Raw genomic sequence first — 22834 nt, 5'->3', positions numbered from 1 at the left:
GATATCCATAATATCAATTAATTGAACTACTTCATTAACTTGATATTCATTATAAGCAAGACATGTTTAAATCCCAATATTCTAATTATCTTGCTCTTAGTTGGGTTAGATCTATATCTGCCTAATTAAGATAGGATTTAGATTAGTTTCTTTTGCTTGCATTATAGAATAAGCTTGCATTTAGAGTAAATTCTATATTCTTTTAAGTCCTCTTCTCGAAGAGGCAAAACTTTAGTTGTGGCTTGGCTGAACCCAAATTAGCTTAAGGGTCATTCTCTTGCTTGATCATCAAGAAGAAGTGATCTGATATCCTTGTCTATTGGTACTTAAAGATAAATAATAAACGAATAGCAATAGGGAGAAGGTAACTGGACCTAGTTAAACTAGTCGGAGCCACCACACCAAACGGAAAAGGAGTTGATTTAAGGTCCGGACCAGGTGGTTATCCCCCATTGTTGTTGCAGTGATTTTCAGGGCATCAACATGTACTTGTATCTCCAATTCACTCTTGATGAGCTGACATCAATTTGAAAACCCCCTAGTCTAAGATGGTGAGTTCTAATACATTTATTTAGTTGGAACTAGGTGAGAGGGTGGGAGAGAGGGCTTAGTGACTACGTAATTGTGAATTTCAAGAAACCATAAGTGCATCTTGAGCCTTGAGATTGTGCAATACAAAGTTTAGGATTCGTCGAGGAAGAAAACTACACATATGGGAGCTCGGGATGACACGGTAAAGGGACAAGAGGTAGATCAACCTATTGGGCACTTATGGATGATAGATGAGCCAAGGTGACAATACAATTATGCAATTGAAGAGGTTAATTTTAAGGCTTGAGGGTTGATATTGCACAGTGCACAGTCCAAGATCGATTGAAGGAGGAAACTCTGTAGTTATGGAAGTTAGTGAGGCTATGCACAGTGCACAGTCTAGAAGCTCTAGGAATGAGCTTGTGTCTTATTATTGTGGACTGCATAGTTAAGGGTAGGCCAGCAGGATGAATTACAAAATTCCTGGAGGCAAGATCAGGTTTGAGCATGAAAGTTGCAAAATTTCCACTTCTAGGCTTAAGGAATGAAGTTGCGGGATGTGCATTTTTGGACTTGAGAACTGATGTTAAAAAATGCATATTTCTAGGATTGAGAGCAGAGGTTGTGAAATGCATTATTCTAGAGGGCTTGATGAGGCTTGGTCGTTGAGAACTTTTCAAAATTTCGCTAAGTGTGGGAGCCAAGAGACAGTTGTGGACATTGATATGGCTTGACTTTGTTCACACACTTGAAAAGATTTGATGACATAAGAACATAGATCATTTGGAGCATGTTAACAACATATTTCCCTCATTGCGACAACTTTTTAACAACTTTACACAATGTGAAAGACAACCAATCAGGCAAAAAGTTGACAGCTTACCCAAATTGAAAAGCGGAGAAAAATACTACAAGAAAGTACATGAAATTAGTTTCATTGTTTGTGAAAATAATGTGAAAGACCAAGGAAGACTCTGAAATTGGTTGTATGATACATCACTTGGGGACACATTGGTAGTATTCTAGCTTCTCTACCTTGATTAACTTCCTACGTGCAAGGCCTTGGTTCTTCAGGGAGTATTGATTCATCATGCCAATTAATTTTGTCTCCCCACTTACTCCATGAATAGACATGACCCCCTTTATGTCTTCTCGAATGAATACAACATAAGGTTCAATGATATCACAATGTTTCAATTTGGGAAGGGTAGTTTAGCTTGCAAGATTAATATTTTTCGAGTATAATTTTTCATCTCTGGTGTTTCTCCACTACCAACAGGCCTAAGCAATAACTCTATGGAGTTATGTGGGAACACAAACATGCTCCGCTTCTAGGGAGCATGGACAATAACCTGACGGAGTTTCTTGTTTCACCTCTTTGTGCATAATGCTTTCTCCTCTTTCGCCCATATTTATTTATTTCAAAGAATATTGTGGATCGATACTTCTTCATTTTTGGGTAAAAGAGGGATCCTGACTTATTGAGAGTAGCAAAAGTTTGTTCCTTTAGAGAAGAATATAGAGACCTTGTTAGGTCCCTATAATACTAGTGATTCCCTCATTACTATTGTCATTATAGCCCTTATTGTTACTCTTGCGCCCCTATTGTCCCCATATTATTATTAGTGTGTCCCATAGAAGCCGACTTTTGTTATTTTTGTGCCCTTATATTATTATTGTTATGTTAAATTTGATTATATTGTGACCCCTTAGACTCCTATATATATAAAGGATGTTTTTTCATTTGTAGCACCAAGGAATTGTTCATTTTTGTAATGTAAAGGAGGTTTCCCCCTTGAAGATGCTGATTTCCAAATCGTTGATCTATCTTTTCTATCTTGTTGTGAGTTGGTTTCATAACATTTGGTATGAGAGCATTGGATTCTAAGGTCTCACTGCTCCAATATAGGTCATCATGGAATTTTCTCTATAATGTTTTTTATGTTGCGTTTCAAAAGCTAAACAAAAAATCTATTTGACCCAAAATCTTGATGATCCTTGTGTCTGAATTTCTGATCTTGTCTTGCTATATTTTCAGAGATATGATCCAAGGAAGTTAGGGTTTTTGGAGTCTCCCGAGTTACATCCCAAACATGTGACCTTGGGAAAATCACAATAAATTTCTCTCTGACTATCAAATTGAAAATTCGTAAGAAGTTACAAAAGGAGGATGGACTTTAGTTTTCTATGAATTGCTTTCAAGTCCAAACATTGAAACAGTGACATGTGTCACTTCGTACAAGTTCTCTCTACTGAAAAAATGTATAATTAGGCCATCTTTGGAGATTGGGCATAACACTTTCTTGGAGAATCTAGTTTTGATCAAACTAGTGGCATTGGGAAGAGCACTCAGAAGGCTACCACAATTCACAATTTTATATATTGGTGATCTAAAATTTAAAAGATACATCAAATACAATATCAAGCTCCTACAAAATTAAATGAAACAATTGAAAAAAAAATGTTTTCATCTCAAAGATAAAATTGACAAAAAATTATAGCCTAAATATAAAATAATATTATTACTTAAAATGCTTAAAAATGTTTTAACCATGAAAATCTATTTCTTTTTATTATACATATTAGTTGACAATGAAATATTTTACTCAACATAGCATTGAAATATTTTACCTATGAAGTACATTGTTTATATTACTAAGTTCCATGATAAGTTCCATGATAAGTTCCTCCATGATTGATAAATTATGAAATTTAGAAATTATGTTAACGTTTTGAAATGCATTTTTATTTTTAAAATTTTAAATGCATTATATTGTAAATTGATTATAAGTAAAATATATGAAGAAAAAATACAAAATTGGTTTACTTTTTATTTTCTTTCTTAATTTAACTATCAATTTTTGAAATATATCATACAATAAAAAATTTGTAAATTTATAGATTTAAAATTCCATCAATAATGTTTCACATGATATATTTTTTACAAATTTAATATATTGAAATGAGATTATAGTAAATCAGTTTATGGATTTACAAATGCCTATTTCATTTCATTTTGTTTTATATGAATTTATTTTTGTAAAAAGTATTATCTATTATTTATTATTCATTTGTTTATAAGGTTTTGCACTATATTTTGGTTTTTTTTCATTAGAAAACGTATAAAATAATAATTTATAGGGTTTGTTAATCTAAGGCTTCATATTCCTATGGTATAATATTATTCATAAGGTTTATAGAATCAATCCTTGGGTTTAATATAAATCATGGTCAACCATGGTCCAACATCACATTCCAATGAAGATTTTCTGAATATGAAAATCCACCAATGTTGCATTGTGACAAGAATTGTATCAATAATTAAAATCAACCATGGTGAACCATGTTCCAACATCACATTTTGACAAGGGTTGTCTCAACCATGGTCACATTGTGACAAACACTGTCTCTTGGTTTAATGTCACATTGTCACAACCATGGTCAACCATGGTCCAACATTGCATTGTGACACAGATTGTCTCAATATTGAGATCAACCATGCTCAATGATGGTCAACCATTTTTCAAAATCGTTTTACGACAAGCGTTGTCTCAATATAAAAATCAATCATGGTCAACCATATCCCAATGTTGCATTTTCACAAATATTACCTTATGGTTTATATTCCTTAGGGTTATTATATTTAGTATTTGGGTTTAATAGTATTCCCTTGGGCTTATAATCCCTTGGGTCTATTATTCCCTTGGTTTCACAATATTTATGCTACAGTTTATATACCTTGGGTTTATAATTTGTATCCCTTGGGTTTATATTATCAATCTGTTGGGTTTTAATCTGTTGGATTTTAGTATTAATCCCTCGCGTTGATAATATCAATCCCTTTATGTTTTATATACCTTGCATTTATAATATTAATACCTTGGGTTTAATATTATTCTCTTGGGTTTATAATACCTTTGGCTTCAATCATGGTCAATAACCATGGTCACATTGTGACAAATACTATCTCTTGGTGCAACATCACATTGTCACAACCATGGTCATCGATGGTCCAACGTCACATTGTGGCAAAGATTGTGTCAATATGGAGATCAACCATGGTCAACGATGGTTAGTCATTGTCCAACGTTGCATTGTGACAAACATTGTCTCAATACAAAAATGAATCATGGTCAACTATATTCCAACTTTGCATTGTGACAAATATTTATGTTAGGCTTTATAATATTTATCTTAGGGTTTATATTCCTTGGGTTTATAATATTTACCTTAGGTTTTATGTATCTTTTGTTTATAATATTAATCCCTTGGGTTTAATATTATTTCCTTATGCTTCTATTATCAATCCATTTGGTTTTTAACCCCTTGGGTTGATCATTCCCTTGGATTTATAATATCAATCCCTTTAGGGTTTATATACCTTGCATTTATAATATTAATCCCTTGTGTTTAATATTGTTCCGTCGGGTTTGTAATACCTTTGGATTTTAGAATTAATCCCTTGGGTTCACTATTCCCTTAACTTTATAATATCAATATATTAGGTTTAAAGGGTTCAAATTCCTAGGGATAATAGTATTCATAGGCTTTATAATATCCTAAGGTTTAATATAAAAGGCTTTTTTTTACAACCATGGTCATCTATGCTTAGCAACAGTCACAATGTGCCAAATACTATCTCAATATGAAAATCAACCATGGTCAACCATGGTCCAACATCACATTGGCACAAACATCATCTCAGTATAAAAATCAATGATGGTAAATGATGGTCAAGAATGCTTATTTTAGGGATTATAATATTTATCCCTTGGGTTTAATATTATTGCCTTGCAATGATCCACTATAGATATTGGAGATTGTTGACACCCAATCATGGGGATTAGGTGAACAATTATAAATAATGTAAATAATAAATAAAGGAAAACGAAGAGTCATAGGGAGGTGAAACCCAAGATTCACTTCCTTATCTATATAACTATGAAAAACCTAAATGAACAGACAATTAAATTGAGGAGTTACCTCGTGGCCTAATATTGTACCAGAGCAAGTTGTTGTTTGATTGTCAAGAAAGTTGGCAAAACAATTGTATATATTGTGGTATCTGTAGTTTAGGATTTAATTTTTAACTAGAATTTTGATTTTTAGCCTAGCAACAGAAATTCCAGGATTGTGCCAGAATTGACTCACCAACTTCGGAAGCTCATAGATTGAGTTATACTTGGCCAAATGAAGCCCAGGATGGCTCGTTGGAAAGCTAAAATCAAGGAGAACATTTCTGACAAGGTTTCACTAATAGATTTACTCACTAATTAGATAAAAAATTATGCAGAAGATCAAGCTCCGAATTTCTAAAACAAAATCAATTCTCTGAGTTATTTTCTGCATTTTCATTTGTCCTAAGCCTCTTCTAATAGCAGACTCGATCATCAATAATATCCTTGGCCAATTAAAGCATCCCAGGCATCAATAGAGCTTAGATTTTATTTTCAATGATTTATTTAAATTAAATTTGATTGGGTTTGTTTTAATGCCAGAAATAGTATTTTGATTTTATTGTTGCATCTTAATTCATTTTGATTTCTTTTTGCAGGAAAACAGTAGAAGAAATACGGAGAAGAAGATCTTAGTCAATAAGAATGCTCCAGCAGTTAAAGATTGAAATTTTGAGCGAATAAAATTGGATTGGACAGATTTCTCTTCAACAAACTTTCCTCTTAAGAATTCCTTTGCAAATATTATAAATAGTAGATTGCAGAATGCAATATGGGTGGCTCTCCTTCACAATTCTGGAATTCTAAAAGCACTTTTGTAATAGGGATTTAGAGTTGTAGGTGGGAGGAGTGGAATCTCAGATCTGGAGATTATTGAGGATTTTTCCTTTGTATCTTGAATTACGTATGAGAGGCATAGTTTGCACTATTGTGGCTCTAGTTTTGAAAGCAGAAGTTCAAGAAATGTAAAGGACTGTTGGAGACCGAGGTCAGAGAAATGGATGCAATAAATTGGTATTTCTAATACTATTGTTTCTAATATCAGTTTCATTTTTATGATAATAGGAATGTCTCATTTTATTCATGTTTGTGCACTTTTGTCAATATGGGTAATTTGTCTCAATGTTGTTATTATGTATCTGTGTTCTTATGGATTAAGTTTTGATTTCTGAGTAACTACTTGCTCAGAAATCTATTTTATAAAACTGATTTATTAAATATTAATGTGTTATGAACTATTTCTGCATATTATTGTTTAATTATTGCATTTATTGATTTGATACTCAATATCATTTTTGTGAACTACTTCCTAGAATGTTGTTGGTTTATTACTTTAGTTAAAAGGTCTCAATAGGATTTGTTTTGATATCCATAATATCAGTTAATTGAACTACTTCACTAACTTGATATTCATTATAAGCAAGACATGTTTAAATCCCAATATTTTAATTATCTTGCTCTTAGTTGGATTAGATCTATATCTGCCTACTTAAGATAGGATTTAGATTAGTTTCTTTTGCTTGCATTATAGAATAAGCTTGCATTTAGAGTAATTTCTATATTCTTTTAAGTCCTCTTCTCGAAGAGGCAAAACCTTAGTTGTGGCTTGGTTGAACCCAAATTAGCTTAAGGGTCATTCTCTTGCTTGATCATCAAGAAGAAGTGATCTGATATTCCTATCTATTTGTACTTAAAGATACATAATAAACGAATAGCAATAGGGAGAAGGTAACTGGACCTAGTTAAACCAGTCGGAGCCACCACACCAAACGGAAAAGGAGCTTATTTAAGGTCCGGACCAGGTGGTTATCCCCCATTGTTGTTGCAGTGATTTTCAGGGAATCAACATGTACTTGTATCTCCAATTCACTCATGATGAGCTGACATCAATTTGAAAACCCCCTAGTCTAAGATGGTGAGTTCTAATACATTGATTGAGTTCGAACTAGGTGAGAGGGTGGGAGAGAGGGCTTAGTGACTACATAATTGTGAATTTCAAGAAACCATAAGTGCATCTTGAGCCTTGAGATTGTGCAATACAAAGTTTAGGATTCGTCGAGGAAGAAAACTACACATATGGGAGCTCGGGATGACAAAGTGAAGGGACAAGAGGTAGATCAACCTATTGGGCACTTATGGAGGATAGATGAGCCAAGGTGACAATGCAATTATGCAATTCAAGAGGTCAATGTTAAGGCTTGAGGGTTGATATTGCATAGTGCACAGTCCAAGATCGGTTGAAGGAGGAAACTCTATAGTTATGGAAGTTAGTGAGGCTATGCACAGTGCACAGTATAGAAGCTTTGGGAATGGGCTTGTGGCTTATTATTGTGGACTGCATAGTTAAGTGTAGGCCAGGAGGATGAATTACAAAATTCCTGGAGGCAAGATCGAGTTTGAGCATGAAAGTTGCAAAATTTCCACTTCTAGGCTTAAGGAATGAAGTTGCGGGATGTGCATTTTTGGACTTGAGAACTGATGTTAAAAAATGCATATTTCTAGGATTGAGAACTGAGGTTGTGAAATGAATTATTCTAGAGGGCTTGATGAGGCTTGGTTGCTGGGAACTTTAAAAAATTTTGCTAAGTGTGGGAGCCAAGAGACAGTTGTGAACATTGATATGGCTTGACTTTGTTCACACACTTGAAAAGATTTGATGACATAAGAACATAGATCATTTGGATCATGTTAACAACATATTTCCCTCATTGCGACAACTTTTTAACAACTTTACACATTGTGAAAGACAACCAATCATGCAAAAAGTTGACAACTTACCCAAATTGAAAAGGGGAGAAAAATACTACAAGAAAGTACATGAAATCAGTTTCATTGTTTGTGAAAATAATGTGAAAGACCAAGGAAGGCTCTGAAATTGGTTGTATGATACATCACTTGGGGACACACTGGTAGAATTCTAGCTTCTCTACCTTGATTAACTTCCTATGTCGAAGGCCTTGGTTCTTCAGGGAGTATTGATTCATCATGCAAATTAATTTTGTCTCCCCACTTACTCCATGAATAGACATGACCCCCTTTATGTCTTCTCTAATGAATACAACATAAGGTTCAATGATATCACAATGTTTCAATTTGGGAAGGGTAGTTTAGCTTGCAAGACTAATATTTTTGGAGTATAATTTTTCATCTTTGGTGTTTCTCCACTACCAACAGGCCTAGGCAATAACTCTATGGAGTTACGTAGGAACACAAACATGCGCCGCTGCTAGGGAGCATGGACAATAAACTGACGGAGTTTCTTGTTTCACCTCTTTGTGGATAATGCTTTCTCTTCTTTCGCCCATATTTATTTATTTCAAAGAATATTGTGGATCGACACTTATTCATTTTTTGGTAAAAGATTGATCCTGACTTATTGAGAGTAGCAAAAGGATGTTCCTTTAGAGAAGAATATAGAGAACTTGTTAGGTCCCTATAATACTAGTGATTCCCCCATTACTATTGTCATTATAGCCCTTATTGTTACTCTTGTGCCCCTATTGTCTCCATATTATTATTAGTGTGTACCATAGAAGCCGACTTTTTTTATTTTTGTGCCCTTATATTATTATTGTTATGTTAGCTTTGATTATATTGTGACCCCTTAGACTCCTATATATATAAAGGATGTTTTTTCATTTGTAGCACCAAGGAATTGTTCATTTGTGTAATGTAAAGGAGGTTTCCCCCTTGAAGATGTTGATTTCCAAGTCGTTGATCTATCTTTTCTATCTTGTTGTGAGTTGGTTTCATAACATTTGGTATGAGAGCGTTGGATTCTAAAGTCTCACTGCTCCAAAATAGGTCATCATGGAATTTTCGCTATAATGTTTCTTATGTTGCGTTTCAGAAGCTAAACAAAAAATCTATTTGACCCAAAATCTTGGTGAACCTTGTGTCTGAATTTCTGATCTTGTCTCGCTATATTTTCAGAGATATGATCCAAGGAAGTTAGGGTTTTTGCAGTCTCCCAAATTATTTCCCAAACATGCGACCTTGGAAAAATCGAAATAACTTTCTCTCTGACTATCAAACTGAAAATTCGTAAGAAGTTACAAAAGGAGGATGGACTTTAGTTTTCTATGAATTGCTTTCAAGTCCAAACGTTGAAACAGTGACATGTGCCACTTCGTACAAGTTCTCTCTACTGAAAAAATGTATAATTAGGCCATCTTTGGAGATTGGGCATAACACTTTCTTGGAAAATCTAGTTTTGATCAAACTAGCGACATTGGGAAGAGCACTCAGAAGGCTACCACAGTTCACAATTTTATATATTGGTGATCTGAAATTTAAAAGATACATCAAATACAATATCAAGCTCCTACAAAATTAAATGAAACAATTAAAAAAAAATGTTTGCATCTCAAAGATAAAATTGACAAAAAATTATAGACTAAATATAAAATAATAACATTACTTAAAATGCTTAAAAATGATTTAACCATGAAAATCTATTTCTTTTTATTATACATATTAGTTGACAATGAAATATTTTACTCAATATAGCATTGAAATATTTTACCTATGAAGTACATTGTTTACATTAATAAGTTCCATGATAAGTTCCCACATGATTGATAAATTATTAAATTTAGAAATTATGTTAACGTTTTGAAATGCATTTTTATTTTTAAAATTTTAAATGCATTATATTGTAAATTGATTATAAGTAAAATATATGAAGAAAAAATATAAAATTGTTTTATTTTTTAATTTTTTCTTAATTTAACTATCAATTTTTGAAATATATCATACAATAAAAAAATTGTAAATTTATAGATTTAAAATTCCATCAATAATGTTTCACATGATATATTTTTTACAAATTTAATATATTGAAATGAGATTATAGTAAATCAGTTTATGGATTTACAAATGCCTATTTCATTTCATTTTGTTTTATATGAATTTATTTTTGTAAAAAGTATTATCTATTATTTATTATTCATCTTTTTATAAGGTTTTGCACTATATTTTGGTTTTTTTTTTTTCATTAGAAAACGTATAAAATAATAATTTATAGGGTTTGTTAATCTAAGGCTTCATATTCCTATGGTATAATATTATTCATAAGGTTTATAATATCAATCCTTGGGTTTAATATAAATCATGGTCAACCATGGTCCAATGTCACATTGCGATGAAGATTTTCTCAATATGAAAATCCACCAATGTTGCATTGTGACAAGAATTGTATCAATATTAAAATCAACCATGGTGAACCATGTTCCAACATCACATTTTGACAAGGGTTGTCTCAACCATGGTCACATTGTGACAAAGACTGTCTCTTGGTTTAATGTCGCATTGTCACAACCATGGTCATCCATGGTCAACCATGGTCCAACATTGCATTGTGACATAGATTGTCTCAATATTGAGATCAACCATGCTCAATGATGGTCAACCACTTTTCAACATCGTTTTATGACAAGCGTTGTCTCAATATAAAAATCAATCATGGTCAACCATATCCCAATGTTGCATTTTCACAAATATTATCTTATGGTTTATATTCCTTAGGGTTATTATATTTAGTATTTGGGTTTAATATTATTCCCTTGGGCTTATAATCCCTTGGGTCTATTATTCCCTTGGTTTTACGATATTTATGCTACGGTTTATATACCTTGGGTTTATAATTTGTATCCCTTGGGTTTATATTATCAATCTGTTGGGTTTTAATCTGTTGGATTTTAGTATTAATCCCTCGCATTGATAATATCAATCCCTTTATGTTTTATATACCTTGCATTTATAATATTAATACCTTGGGTTTAATATTATTCTCTTGGGTTTATAATACGTTTGGCTTCAATCATGGTCAATAACCATGGTCACGTTGTGACAAATACTATCTCTGGGTGCAACATCATATTGTCATAACCATGGTCATCGATGGTCCAACGTCACATTGTGGCAAAGATTGTGTCAATATGGAGATCAACCATGGTCAACGATGGTTAATCGCTGTCCAACGTTGCATTGTGACAAACATTGTCTCAATACAAAAATGAATCATGGTCAACTATATTCCAACTTTGCATTGTGACAAATATTTATGTTAGGCTTTATAATATTTATCTTAGGGTTTATATTCCTTGGGTTTATAATATTTATGTTAGGTTTTATGTATCTTTTGTTTATAATATTAATCCCTTGGGTTTAATATTATTCCCTTGTGCTTCTATTATCAATCCATTTGGTTTTTAACCCCTTGGGTTGATCATTCCCTTCGATTTATAATATCAATCCCTTTAGGGTTTATATACCTTGCATTTATAATATTAATCCCTTGTGTTTAATATTATTCCCTTGGGTTTGTAATACCTTTGGATTTTAGAATTAATCCCTTGGGTTCGCTATTCCCTTAACTTTATAATATCAATCCATTAGGTTTAAAGGGTTCAAATTCCTAGGGTATAATATTATTCATAGGGTTTATAATATCCTAAGGTTTAATATAAAAGGCTTTGGTTTACAACCATGGTCATCTATGGTGAGCAATAGTCACAATGTGCCAAATACTATCTCAATATGAAAATCAACCATGGTCAACCATGGTCCAACATCACATTGGCACAAACATCATCTCAGTATAAAAATCAATGATGGTAAATGATGGTCAAGAATGCTTATTTTAGGGATTATAATATTTATCCCTTGGGTTTAATATTATTGCCTTGCAATGAGCCACTATAGATATTGGAGATTGTTGACACCTAATCATGGGGATTAGGTGAACAATTATAAATAATGTAAATAATAAATAAAGGAAAACGAAGAGTCATAGGGAGGTGAAACCCAAGATTCACTTCCTTATCTATATAAATATGAAAAACCTAAATGAACAGACACAATTAAATTGAGGAGTTACCTCCTGGCCTAATATGGTACCAGAGCAAGTTGTAGTTTGATTGTCAAGAAAGTTGGCAAAACAATTGTATATCTTGCGGTATCTGTAGATGATCTTTTCATGACAGGGAACAATGAGAGCTGCATTGCATCCATAAAGAAGGAATTGAGGAAAGGTTTTGAAATGACTAACATGGGCTATGTTCATTACTATCTTGGTATTGAATTAGCTCATCATCCAAAGTCTATATTCCTTTATCAAAATAATTACATTGGATATATATTGAATAGGTTTGGAATCGCTAAGTGCAATCCTATAACTACTCCAATGGAAGAAAACTTAAAGTTCACATCCACAGAAGGAAAATAATTTGAGGATGCAACAAAGAATAGACAGCTTGTAGGAAGTCTCAACTACCTAACTACTACCATATGAGACATTTCATTTGTTGTTGGAATCCTATCCAAGTTTATGCAAAATACTTGTGAGGGACATTGGTGTCCTACAAAAATAGTTCTAAAGTACTTGAAGAGAACTCAAGACTTTGGATTCAAGTATACACAAGTGGGCGACTTCAGCTTGATTGGATACTCTGATTCAATCTTTGATGGAGAAAAAGAAACTAGGGTATCTACATCTGGTTATGTTATGAATTTTGGATCAGGAGCTATCTTCTGGGGATCAAACGAAAAATCAGTTTGAGAAGATTCCACAACAGAGGCAGAATATTTGTTAGTAGCTGAGGCAACAAAAGAAATTGTGTGGCTCATGAAAATTTTTGAATATTTGCAGGTAAGACAAGTACATTCAACTCCACTAATGATTGAGAACACCTCTGCAATAAATTTGGCCAAGAACACAAAGTCCCATAATTGAACAAAACACATCAATACAAAATATCATTCGATTCAACAGCATGTTGAGGCTAAGACAATCCATCTATGCAATTGTTCCACTAATGAGTAGATTCTAGAGATCTTCACCAAAGCGCTTGGAAGAGAAAAGAATGAAAGAATCAGAATGATGCTTGGACTCATGAACATCCCTTTAGACTAAGGGGAGAATGTTGACACCTAATCATGGTGATTGGGTGAACAATTGTAAATAATGTAAATAAGAAATAAAGGAAAAGGAAGATTCATCATAAGGTGAAACTCAAGAGTCACCCCCTTATGTATATAACTATGAAAAATCTAAATGAATAGACACAGTTCATTCGAGGAGTTGCATCATGGCCTAATAGAGATAGAGAGAGGTAGGTACTAACATTTATAGCTATATAAAGAGTGAAATCAATAGATGGCTTTTAGGTTTCACCGTCTTTTTCTTCTCCATGTTATGCAAAAGATATAGACAATTTGAGAAGGGATTGGTTGGAAAGTGTGAATGGTCATGATCATTATCTTGTTAATTTGAATTCGTGTAACTTTTCTCATCATTTTAATTGTCTTTTGGAAGATACTATCTTTTAATAATTATGTTCTAGTGCAGTGTTTAAAGTTGAATTTCCTATCAAACAAATTTAAATTGTTCCTTGATTTTTATTAAATGTTTATTTCATAATTACATCATTATTATTTATTGAATGATAATATAATTTTTATTATTATGTGTATTTATTATTATTATTATTATTATTATTATTATTATTTGATATCATACTAATAATTTAATATTAATTATTATTAATATGGTTCTTATATTTATATTAATATTACTCATAATGACATTAATAGCATTAATTCTTAATATTATTGATAATTGATATATGTGCTTGATATGGGCCTATCAAAGTTTATCAACCACATTTATTAATGTAGTTGTGCTAGTTAAATTCATATTGAATAAATTCATCAAAATTATAAAGATTGAAATTTACATTGAGAAATCCAATTAGTGAATGGTATTAGGACTCAAAAAATGTGAAGATATGCAAAGGAGTCTTTTAGAAAATTTTCGAATATTTCCATGTTCCTTTTTTGATACCAAATCGAGTATAAACTAAAATTGAAGTATAATTGATTAATTGCCAACAGTGAATTTGATTGTTAACGTTAAGTGTTGAACATGGAAGACTGAAGGAAAAATAGTCGATTTAAGACTGAATTAATAACTTAAGAAACATAATTAAGATTTAATTTGCAGAATAAAATAGTGATACCATACAATGATATTGATTACGGAGTTTGTCGCTGACGAGCTACGTCTCTGGGTCCACCTTCAAGATGGACGACCGCTTTATTAGGATTGAATTTGAGAAGGTTGATTACACAAAAAATGAACCAAAATGGAAGTGCATTAAGGCACTTGAGATCTCTTTCAAAATAATGCTCTTCGAAATAGCTTTCCAACGCCTATCACAGTTCCCAATTTCGACTCTGGATACCTCTGTTATACTGAAAAAAAATGACCTTATAATCTCTCGAATCTGCATAGAAAGTTATAAAACCACTCATGAACTCTTCAATGATCAAGTTGGTAATTTTATAAGGCATTAGGTACATTCTAACTCTTGCTTCCTAATTTTTGCATGTACTAGCTAAATTTTTGTTTGAATGTGCTCGGTCTTATGCTTGGTTGACACCTTAGTGTTAAGTTGCATGGTGGAGGGTTTATATTTATGGCCAGAAACAAACAAAAAGCCAAACCAAACTTTCAGTTATGCCAACAGTCAACTAATGGCACGCATTGGCTAATTCCAACCATGTGATTGCTACAGTCTTACCACAAGGGGACATCGTGTAGGTTTGTTCAAGCGATTTCAGAACCACTTGTTAACTCCGCATGTAACAGTGTCCAAAGGTTCTATTGGTTATGAATTATCTGAAGCTTACCCTCAAGCGGTTCTGCTAACAATGCACTTCAACTGTTTATTTGACAACTACCACCAACAGTTTTGGCTTCCTTCCATGCAGTTGCATTGTCTTGCATTGTAATCTTTGTTGCCACGGTCATGCCACATTAGTGTTCACATGAAACACAGTTACAATGCGGCTTAGCTGCTACGGTTAGACTGTGTTTGTATTGTTCAGTTGACAATAAGGTCCGAATGTGGGTCTTTTGCAACAGTTTAGTGCATATGTTTATTTAATTAGGTTTTTAACATATGTTTGAAACCATAGCCTTAGGGCTAGGTCTTAGGTTTAGCCACTTAGGTCTTTAGTTTCACCATAAGTAAAGCCATTAAAAACACCTTTGTCAGAATGCGACATTAAACACCACATGACACCCATAATCACCATGTTAATAAACATGAACTAAAACACCGTGAAGAACTGAATCAACATTGGATGAACTGAATGTTGACGATGAACTGAAAATTCCCAATGAACTCAACACCATGCAAGTGATCTGATGAGATACTCCTTGATCAATTCTCTCCACTTGAAAGCTTTTGGACACCAAAATTTTTCATTTTAAGCAGAGACCAGGTGAGGGTAGAGCTCCCTCACTCTGTTGATCTTTATCCACTTTTCCTTGTTGATGCAAGACCACATTCGACCACCAAAATTAATGTTATGACCCTGATGATGCTTACCATGGTGAATTTTTAACCTATTAACTATTCCATCCATATGTAGTATCCACAACTTTTCAAGGTGGTTAAAAAACATGTCATAAGCATGATGGTTTGTTTCTTCGATATATGAATAATTAGTTAGTGATTCATGAATATCTTTGAAAACAATCTCTATAGGATACTGTTCAATACACGTGATATGTACTAACAAACTATTTTGCACACTAACTAAAACATTCAAAGAAATCCTTGACATCATATAAGCTATTTTGCTTGATGTACCTTCCTGATTCTTGATTAATTAGTGGACTTGCTGCAATAGACCGATCGAACTATAATGTGAATACTACTGCAACTTAGTTTGAATTTGAAGGTATTGAAGTGGTTTGTGACTTGTTTGAATGACTTTTTCTTCACCCATTAACTGATGTCTCCATTGTTTAACACTTTTCATTAAAGCATAAATTTCCCTATCATGTGCTGGATACTTTGACATTGCTTTAGAAATGCTTTGATATGAAAACAAATAGGCTTCTCTTTCAAAAACGAATTTGTACTTATTGCATACTTACTAGCATTAAATTCTATTTGTTTAAGGCTTAGTGGAACTGTTACCATTTTTTACTTTGAAGTTTCACATGAATTTACTTGTTTAGTTATCCACTGAGATGAGGCTTTAAAACTGTTTAAAACATGAAATGGTAATGCATTACAAGAGTAAACTAACTTTCCCTAATACTGATTTTCAATCATGAAACTTATAACTTCTCAACTTGGAATGAAATGATACATTCTGACATTAGGAAGAGGAGCATTGGACATCAAATGTACCTTACATTGTATTTCTTGTTTCTGAGAAATACTTTTTGGTTCTTTAAATAGACCTGGAAAATACTCTACTACTTCAACCAAGCTATCTTTAAACTCACACTCACAACCTGAACAAGAATCATGTCAATTCTTATGTTGTTCTTTTACAAACATGATTACAAATCTCTTATTTGAACTTATTAATCACTTCATGTGATTGACAATAACTGCATCCAAGTGAGTTTTAGTTTTATGTTCTGTGATGATAAATTCAACCCCATATTTGTTAAGGTGATATTTATGCCATTTCCTATAAAGCACTGCATCATGATCGTAAAGATAAGGACATCCTAGCACTACTCCAGATATGTCTACTCGAACCACATCTAATTCTACTTCATCAATGTAATTAGATGTAATGGCAAATTTTAACCGACACTACTTTGTGGTACTTATCTAAGTTGATTTATTGAGAGAACCTAATGGGTATGGTCTTGGATGATTCTGTGTCTCCAAACCCAACTTCTTAATTAAATATTCAAATATCAAATATGCCTGTGATTCACTATCAAACATTGTATCTATTTTAGTGTGCTTAGAAATTATCCTTATATGAAATATTTCAACTCTTTTATCCTCATTCAGATGCTTTATGTTTGAAGAAGATGCAGAAGTACTAGAACTTGAACTAGTATGAGAGGTTTTACGTGTTGAAACTATGGAATTTATCCTCCTTTCATCACCTGAATCAGAGCCTATATCTTGTTGGATTGTTGCAATTTATTTCATTTCATCTTTCTCCTTAAGCAACTTCTTTGGCTTAAGTTCGGGATGAATTTTACAACATTTAGATTCATCATGATCGACTCTATGTCAATGAGAAGAATTAGGTCTTTCCTTCTGAGCTGTCGCTGATTTATTTCCCTTTGAGTTGCTCTTCCTCTTGCTGTCATTGGAATCATTGGTTTCCAATTGTTTGGATCATTGTGGTGCAAAATTGAATGGTCTACCACCTGATTCAATATGTAAGGCTTGAACACACAGTTCATCGAAGTCATCAGGAATAAACAACAATAATGTATGTTGTAAATATTAATGTAAATTTCCAACGTAATTTAATAAAGTTTCACATGTATCCAATGGAATAACAAGCGCCAAATGTGTCTTCCTGAATTCCTGAGTAAACTATTGAACATTCTCCCCCTTACCTTGCCCCAAATGCTGCTAGTCAAATACAACTTGCTGCATGTGTCCCAAACGATATATTTTTTTCCTGAGACCTTTTATAAACTTAGACCATGAAGGTATGACTTTAACTTTCCGCTTTACATCTATTTGAGTTTTACTTTCCCACCAAACTAAAGATATTCCCCCCTTTCTAAGTGTAGCTAACTGAATTTCCGTTTTATCGTCAGAAATATTCTGAATACGACAACACACTTCTATCTCTTTAATGTAGTTATCTAACTTTTCACGATTAATTTCACCATCATAACCAGGTAATTCAAATTTTACATCAAGTTTCAAAAGAGACGTTTTCCTAGGTTTCTTTTCTACTTTAGATTATGAACTGGAAGAAGAAGAAGAAAAATATGATGACGGAGATGATGATGGAGATGATGGAGGAGGTTTATTAGCCTTGCCTTTACCCTTGTCCATCTTCAATGTATTTGAAGAAGAAGTTGCATCGCTCACATTCTTATCTTTGTAGACTACTCCCAATATCTACTACATGCTCAAAAAAACTTTTTGAAACTATTCCTCACTCATATTTTCTTCAAGAGTTTCACTTGTATCAAATCCTGTCATGGTCGATTTATGAGCGACTCTTCATTTTCCAATCTGTCGATAAAACTCCTCAAGTGTTTCTTCTCCACGTTGCGACTTTGACCTGATTAACATTCACTGGAAAAATTATACAAATGCAACCTACTTTTACACCAAATTATATCATCTAGTATCAAGCATAAACTATAATTGAAGTAGAATTGATTAATTTCCAACAGTGAATTTGATTGTTAACCTTAAGTTCCAAATGTGGAAGACTGAAGGAAAAACAGTTGATTTAAGACTAAATTAATCACTTAAGAAACATAATTAATCTTCAATTTGCAGAATAAAATAGTGATACCAGACAACCATATTGATTACGGAGTTCACCCCTGATGGACTACATCTTCGAGTCCACTTTTAAGATAGGAAAACGCTTTATTAGGTTTGAATCCGAGAAGGTTGGTTACATAGAAAATGAACCAAACTGAATGTGCATGCAGACACTTCTAATCTCTGTCAAAAGAATTCTTTCTAAAATAGCTTTCCAATGCCTGTCACGGTTCCCAATTCCAGATCTGGATACTCTTGTTATACTGAAAACAAATCATCCTATAATCTCTAGAATTTTCATACAAACTTCGAAAACCACTCATGAACTCTTCAATGATCAAGTTGGTGACTTTATAAGGCATTAGGTACATTCTAACTCCTACTCCCCAGGTTTGGCATGTACTAGCTGAAGTTTTTGTTGAGTGTGCTCAGTCTTTTCCTTGGTTGACACCTTACAGTTAAGTTGCAGGGTGGAGGGTTTAAATTTATGCCCAAAAAACAAACAAAAACCCAAAATAGACATTGGGTTATCACGTCAGTTAACTAATGGTGCATGCTCGCTAACTAAAACCGTGTCACTATTGTAGCCTTAACATCTTACCACAGGTGGACACCATGCAGGCTTGTTCCAACAGTTTCAGAACCACTTGTTGACTCCGCATGTGACAACTTCCCAAATCCCTGTCAATTACGCCTAACCTGTGACTTACCCTCCTACGGTTCCACTAACAGTGTGCCTCGAATGCTCATGTGACAGCTACTGCCAAAAGTTATGCCTAACCTCCACGCGGTTAGACTGTATTGGATTTTAATGTTTACCGCCATGGTCATGCCACCTCAGTGTTCACATGTAACACGGCTCTGACACAACTTAGATGTTGCAGTTATACTATGTTTGTATTGTTTGGTCAATAAGATATGAATGTGGGTATTTTACAATAGTTTCATGCATAGGTTTATGTAATTAGGTTTTTAACATATGTTTGACACCATATATTTAGGGCTAGGTCTTAGGTTTAGCCACTTAGGTATTTAGTTGCACCATAAATAAACCCATTACAAACACCTTTGTCACAATGTGACATTAAACACCACATGACACCCATAATCACCACAACGATAAACATTAACTGGAACACCATGAATAACTAAATCAACACTAAATAAACTTAACACTGATGATGAACTAAACGTTGAAGATGAACTGAACTTTGATGATGAACTGAACACTATCAAAATGATCTAATGAGATCCTCCTGGATCGTTTTCCCCATGCCACTCCATCCTTCAAAGGTCATGACTACATCATGGTTCTACTCCCATAAACATGTTAGAGAAAGAGATGAAAGGAAAATGGTACAAATCTTCTAATGTCCTATTTAGCAATTCTAAGAACTGTAATTTTGCATAGTCAACACCCATGTGATCTAGTTGATGGTAAGAAGAGAATCCCCAAAAAAATATAAATTTGATAATCCTTTTTCCTTGGTGATCTAGTTCACTGAAATTATTTTTAGGAGCCCCAAAACATAAAGAAGAAAATCATAGGACCCCTTATAGAGGTTTTGATACCCCTTTCTCATCCCAAGGATGGGTCTAATAAGGCTTGAGGGGAGTTGTTATTTTTATTTTGAAACTTATCTTGGAGTTTCCCATGTAGAGGAGAGGTTTTGAGAAAACGTTGTCTAGCTAGCTATAATTTGAATAACACACTGTGTGGGAGAGGGAATTGTATATTCAAAGGACTGGTTCTCTGGGAGCCACGTAGCCTAAGAAATGATCAAAGGTACAAATTTTGTCCTTTACAAGATCACTTTTAGACCAAGTGTTTAGGATTGTATTAATCGTGTATTCCTCTCAAACTAGAGGTAGAGCATTAGATTCCTATATTTCTAACTAAACTTATTATGTGAAAGGGAATTCCAAGGTAAAATGAGTGTTATATTTAGAGTCTAATTTGCATAAGATACATTTTCCGGACACAATGACATTTCTTATTTTTAATGGATCCCCTGTTGGTTCTTTGTTGTCTACAAAGGAGCTAACTAAAAATATTGGTGTTAGATGGGAACCTAAATTTCCAAATCTTCTTTCCCCACTCGAGAGGTGATATTTCTTGAACCTCCTACACTGATGTGGTGTAACAAATTGTGGGCCTTAACTACCCATAGGATTTGGAGACAAAATTAATTGGCCCTCCTGATCTAGGAGATCCGAGTTTCAAATAAAAGCATTTTGTAAGGCTAAAATGTAAGATGTCTAATGGATTTCATGATATTTGCTTAGAGCACCTCAAGATATGATAGTTAACTACTTAACAAGTTATAATATCATAAAAGGGTTTCGACATATATCTTTTTTTATTTGTTGAATTAATGATATTAATGTTTGATGATGTTTGTCTCAAATTAGATAAGTAAAATTTGTCAGTAGAGTAGTTCACCCCCCTTCTAGTATAAATATGAATTCTAACAAGTAGAACTCCTTTTACATCCCTTCAAAAGGAATAACTAAAAAATCTACAATAAGCCCACAATAGATGCTTTCATAGAGAGAAAAATAATGTAAACTTAGGATTTGTGCCATTTGTTTGAATGCAGGGGATGAAAATGAAAATATTTTCATAATTTTAAAAATAGAAGTAGCATGAAAAACAACATATTGGCTATAAATACATCAAATGTCATCATTTCCACGTATTTTGAGCACATCAATTCTATTAGGGTTCAACACATTCAAAATATTTACAAGAAAAACTCTTTTGCATCAATAGATGTCGTCATCTAGGTGGCATACCTTTTCCAAGGTATATAGAGCATGAAACAACTAAAGAATTAATGGTTTAAGTGACTATTAAAATTTTTGAAGATTCTATATAGCTTTCAAAATTAAAAACATCTTATCTCTATTAATATTCGATCGGGATTCTACCTTGGCTATTTTGATTTCTTGGGAAATGATCAATTAAGAGTTGTGGGAAGAACTTCCAATCAAAATTTTTTCTCCTTTAACTCAACATTCATTGCAGTAATGCAAAAATTTGGTAATCCCCACTCCTTTAAGCTTTTCAGACCCATCTTACTCTATATCATCATACATGAAGTTATGGCAACGATTATAACCCATCGGATAAAAGACTTTCCCTAGGAAAGCATCTCCCTATAACAATTTTGTTTTCTTCCAGGAATAATATTCCATACCATTGGTCTTTCTTAGGAAGGCTTTCACTCCATTCATACAAAGAAGAAGAAATATGTCATTCTAAATTTTCATTTCTCATTTTTGGCTTTTCCCACTCATTTGTCACTTGGACCCTAGACTACATTAGCTCAACCTCTTTCTCGCTTCTAATCCATATATTAGACTCTCTTTTTTTCATGTCATAAATGGGATTACAAGAGGGATATCCTCTCTTGGCTCTTCTACTCCTACAAGATGTGAGAGTCTTAATGGAATTATCAATTTACAAATTGGCTCTGGAGCTCTAAGATGCATTAAAGTTAGCTCTTATTTATCCATATCTGATCTACATTTTGTGGATGATATACTTATCTTTTTTGCAAGAGATCTTAGATATTTCTATCAACTTAAAGATTTTTTTCTACTTTTTATAAATCCACTAATATGAAAATGAATAAGGACACATCCTCCTTATTCATTTGGGGAATTTCAAAGCTATACAAAAAATACATAGCATAGCTCCTCGATATACAAGTTTTAGGAAAAATATAGCTATGGAATATCTTGCTTTAACATTAATACAAAAATGGTTATGTCCAGAATTATTGTATGTGTAAATTTGTAAAAATAGAAAAAAGATAATTTCCGAGTGCAACAAATGACATTCTAGGTTTGGCTAATTAGCCCTACTAAAATTTATTGTGGTAGCTACCCTTGTCTATTAGACCACATTGACGTCAGGCTCAAAAGGCATACTAGCCAATATTTGGAAAATATCCTTTATATTCCAATGCTATAGATTAGCTAAAAACAATGCTCTATTCTCGACCTCTTAGAAAAAATTGGCAACTCCCAAAAGTCATACAAGATGGGGAA

This window comes from Pinus tabuliformis, chromosome 2_2 (assembly GCF_031772625.1).
Source record: "Pinus tabuliformis cultivar Carrire ecotype Pingquan chromosome 2_2, CPIR1, whole genome shotgun sequence".
Lineage (NCBI taxonomy): Eukaryota > Viridiplantae > Streptophyta > Pinopsida > Pinales > Pinaceae > Pinus > Pinus tabuliformis.
This window is presented reverse-complemented; position numbering follows the sequence as displayed.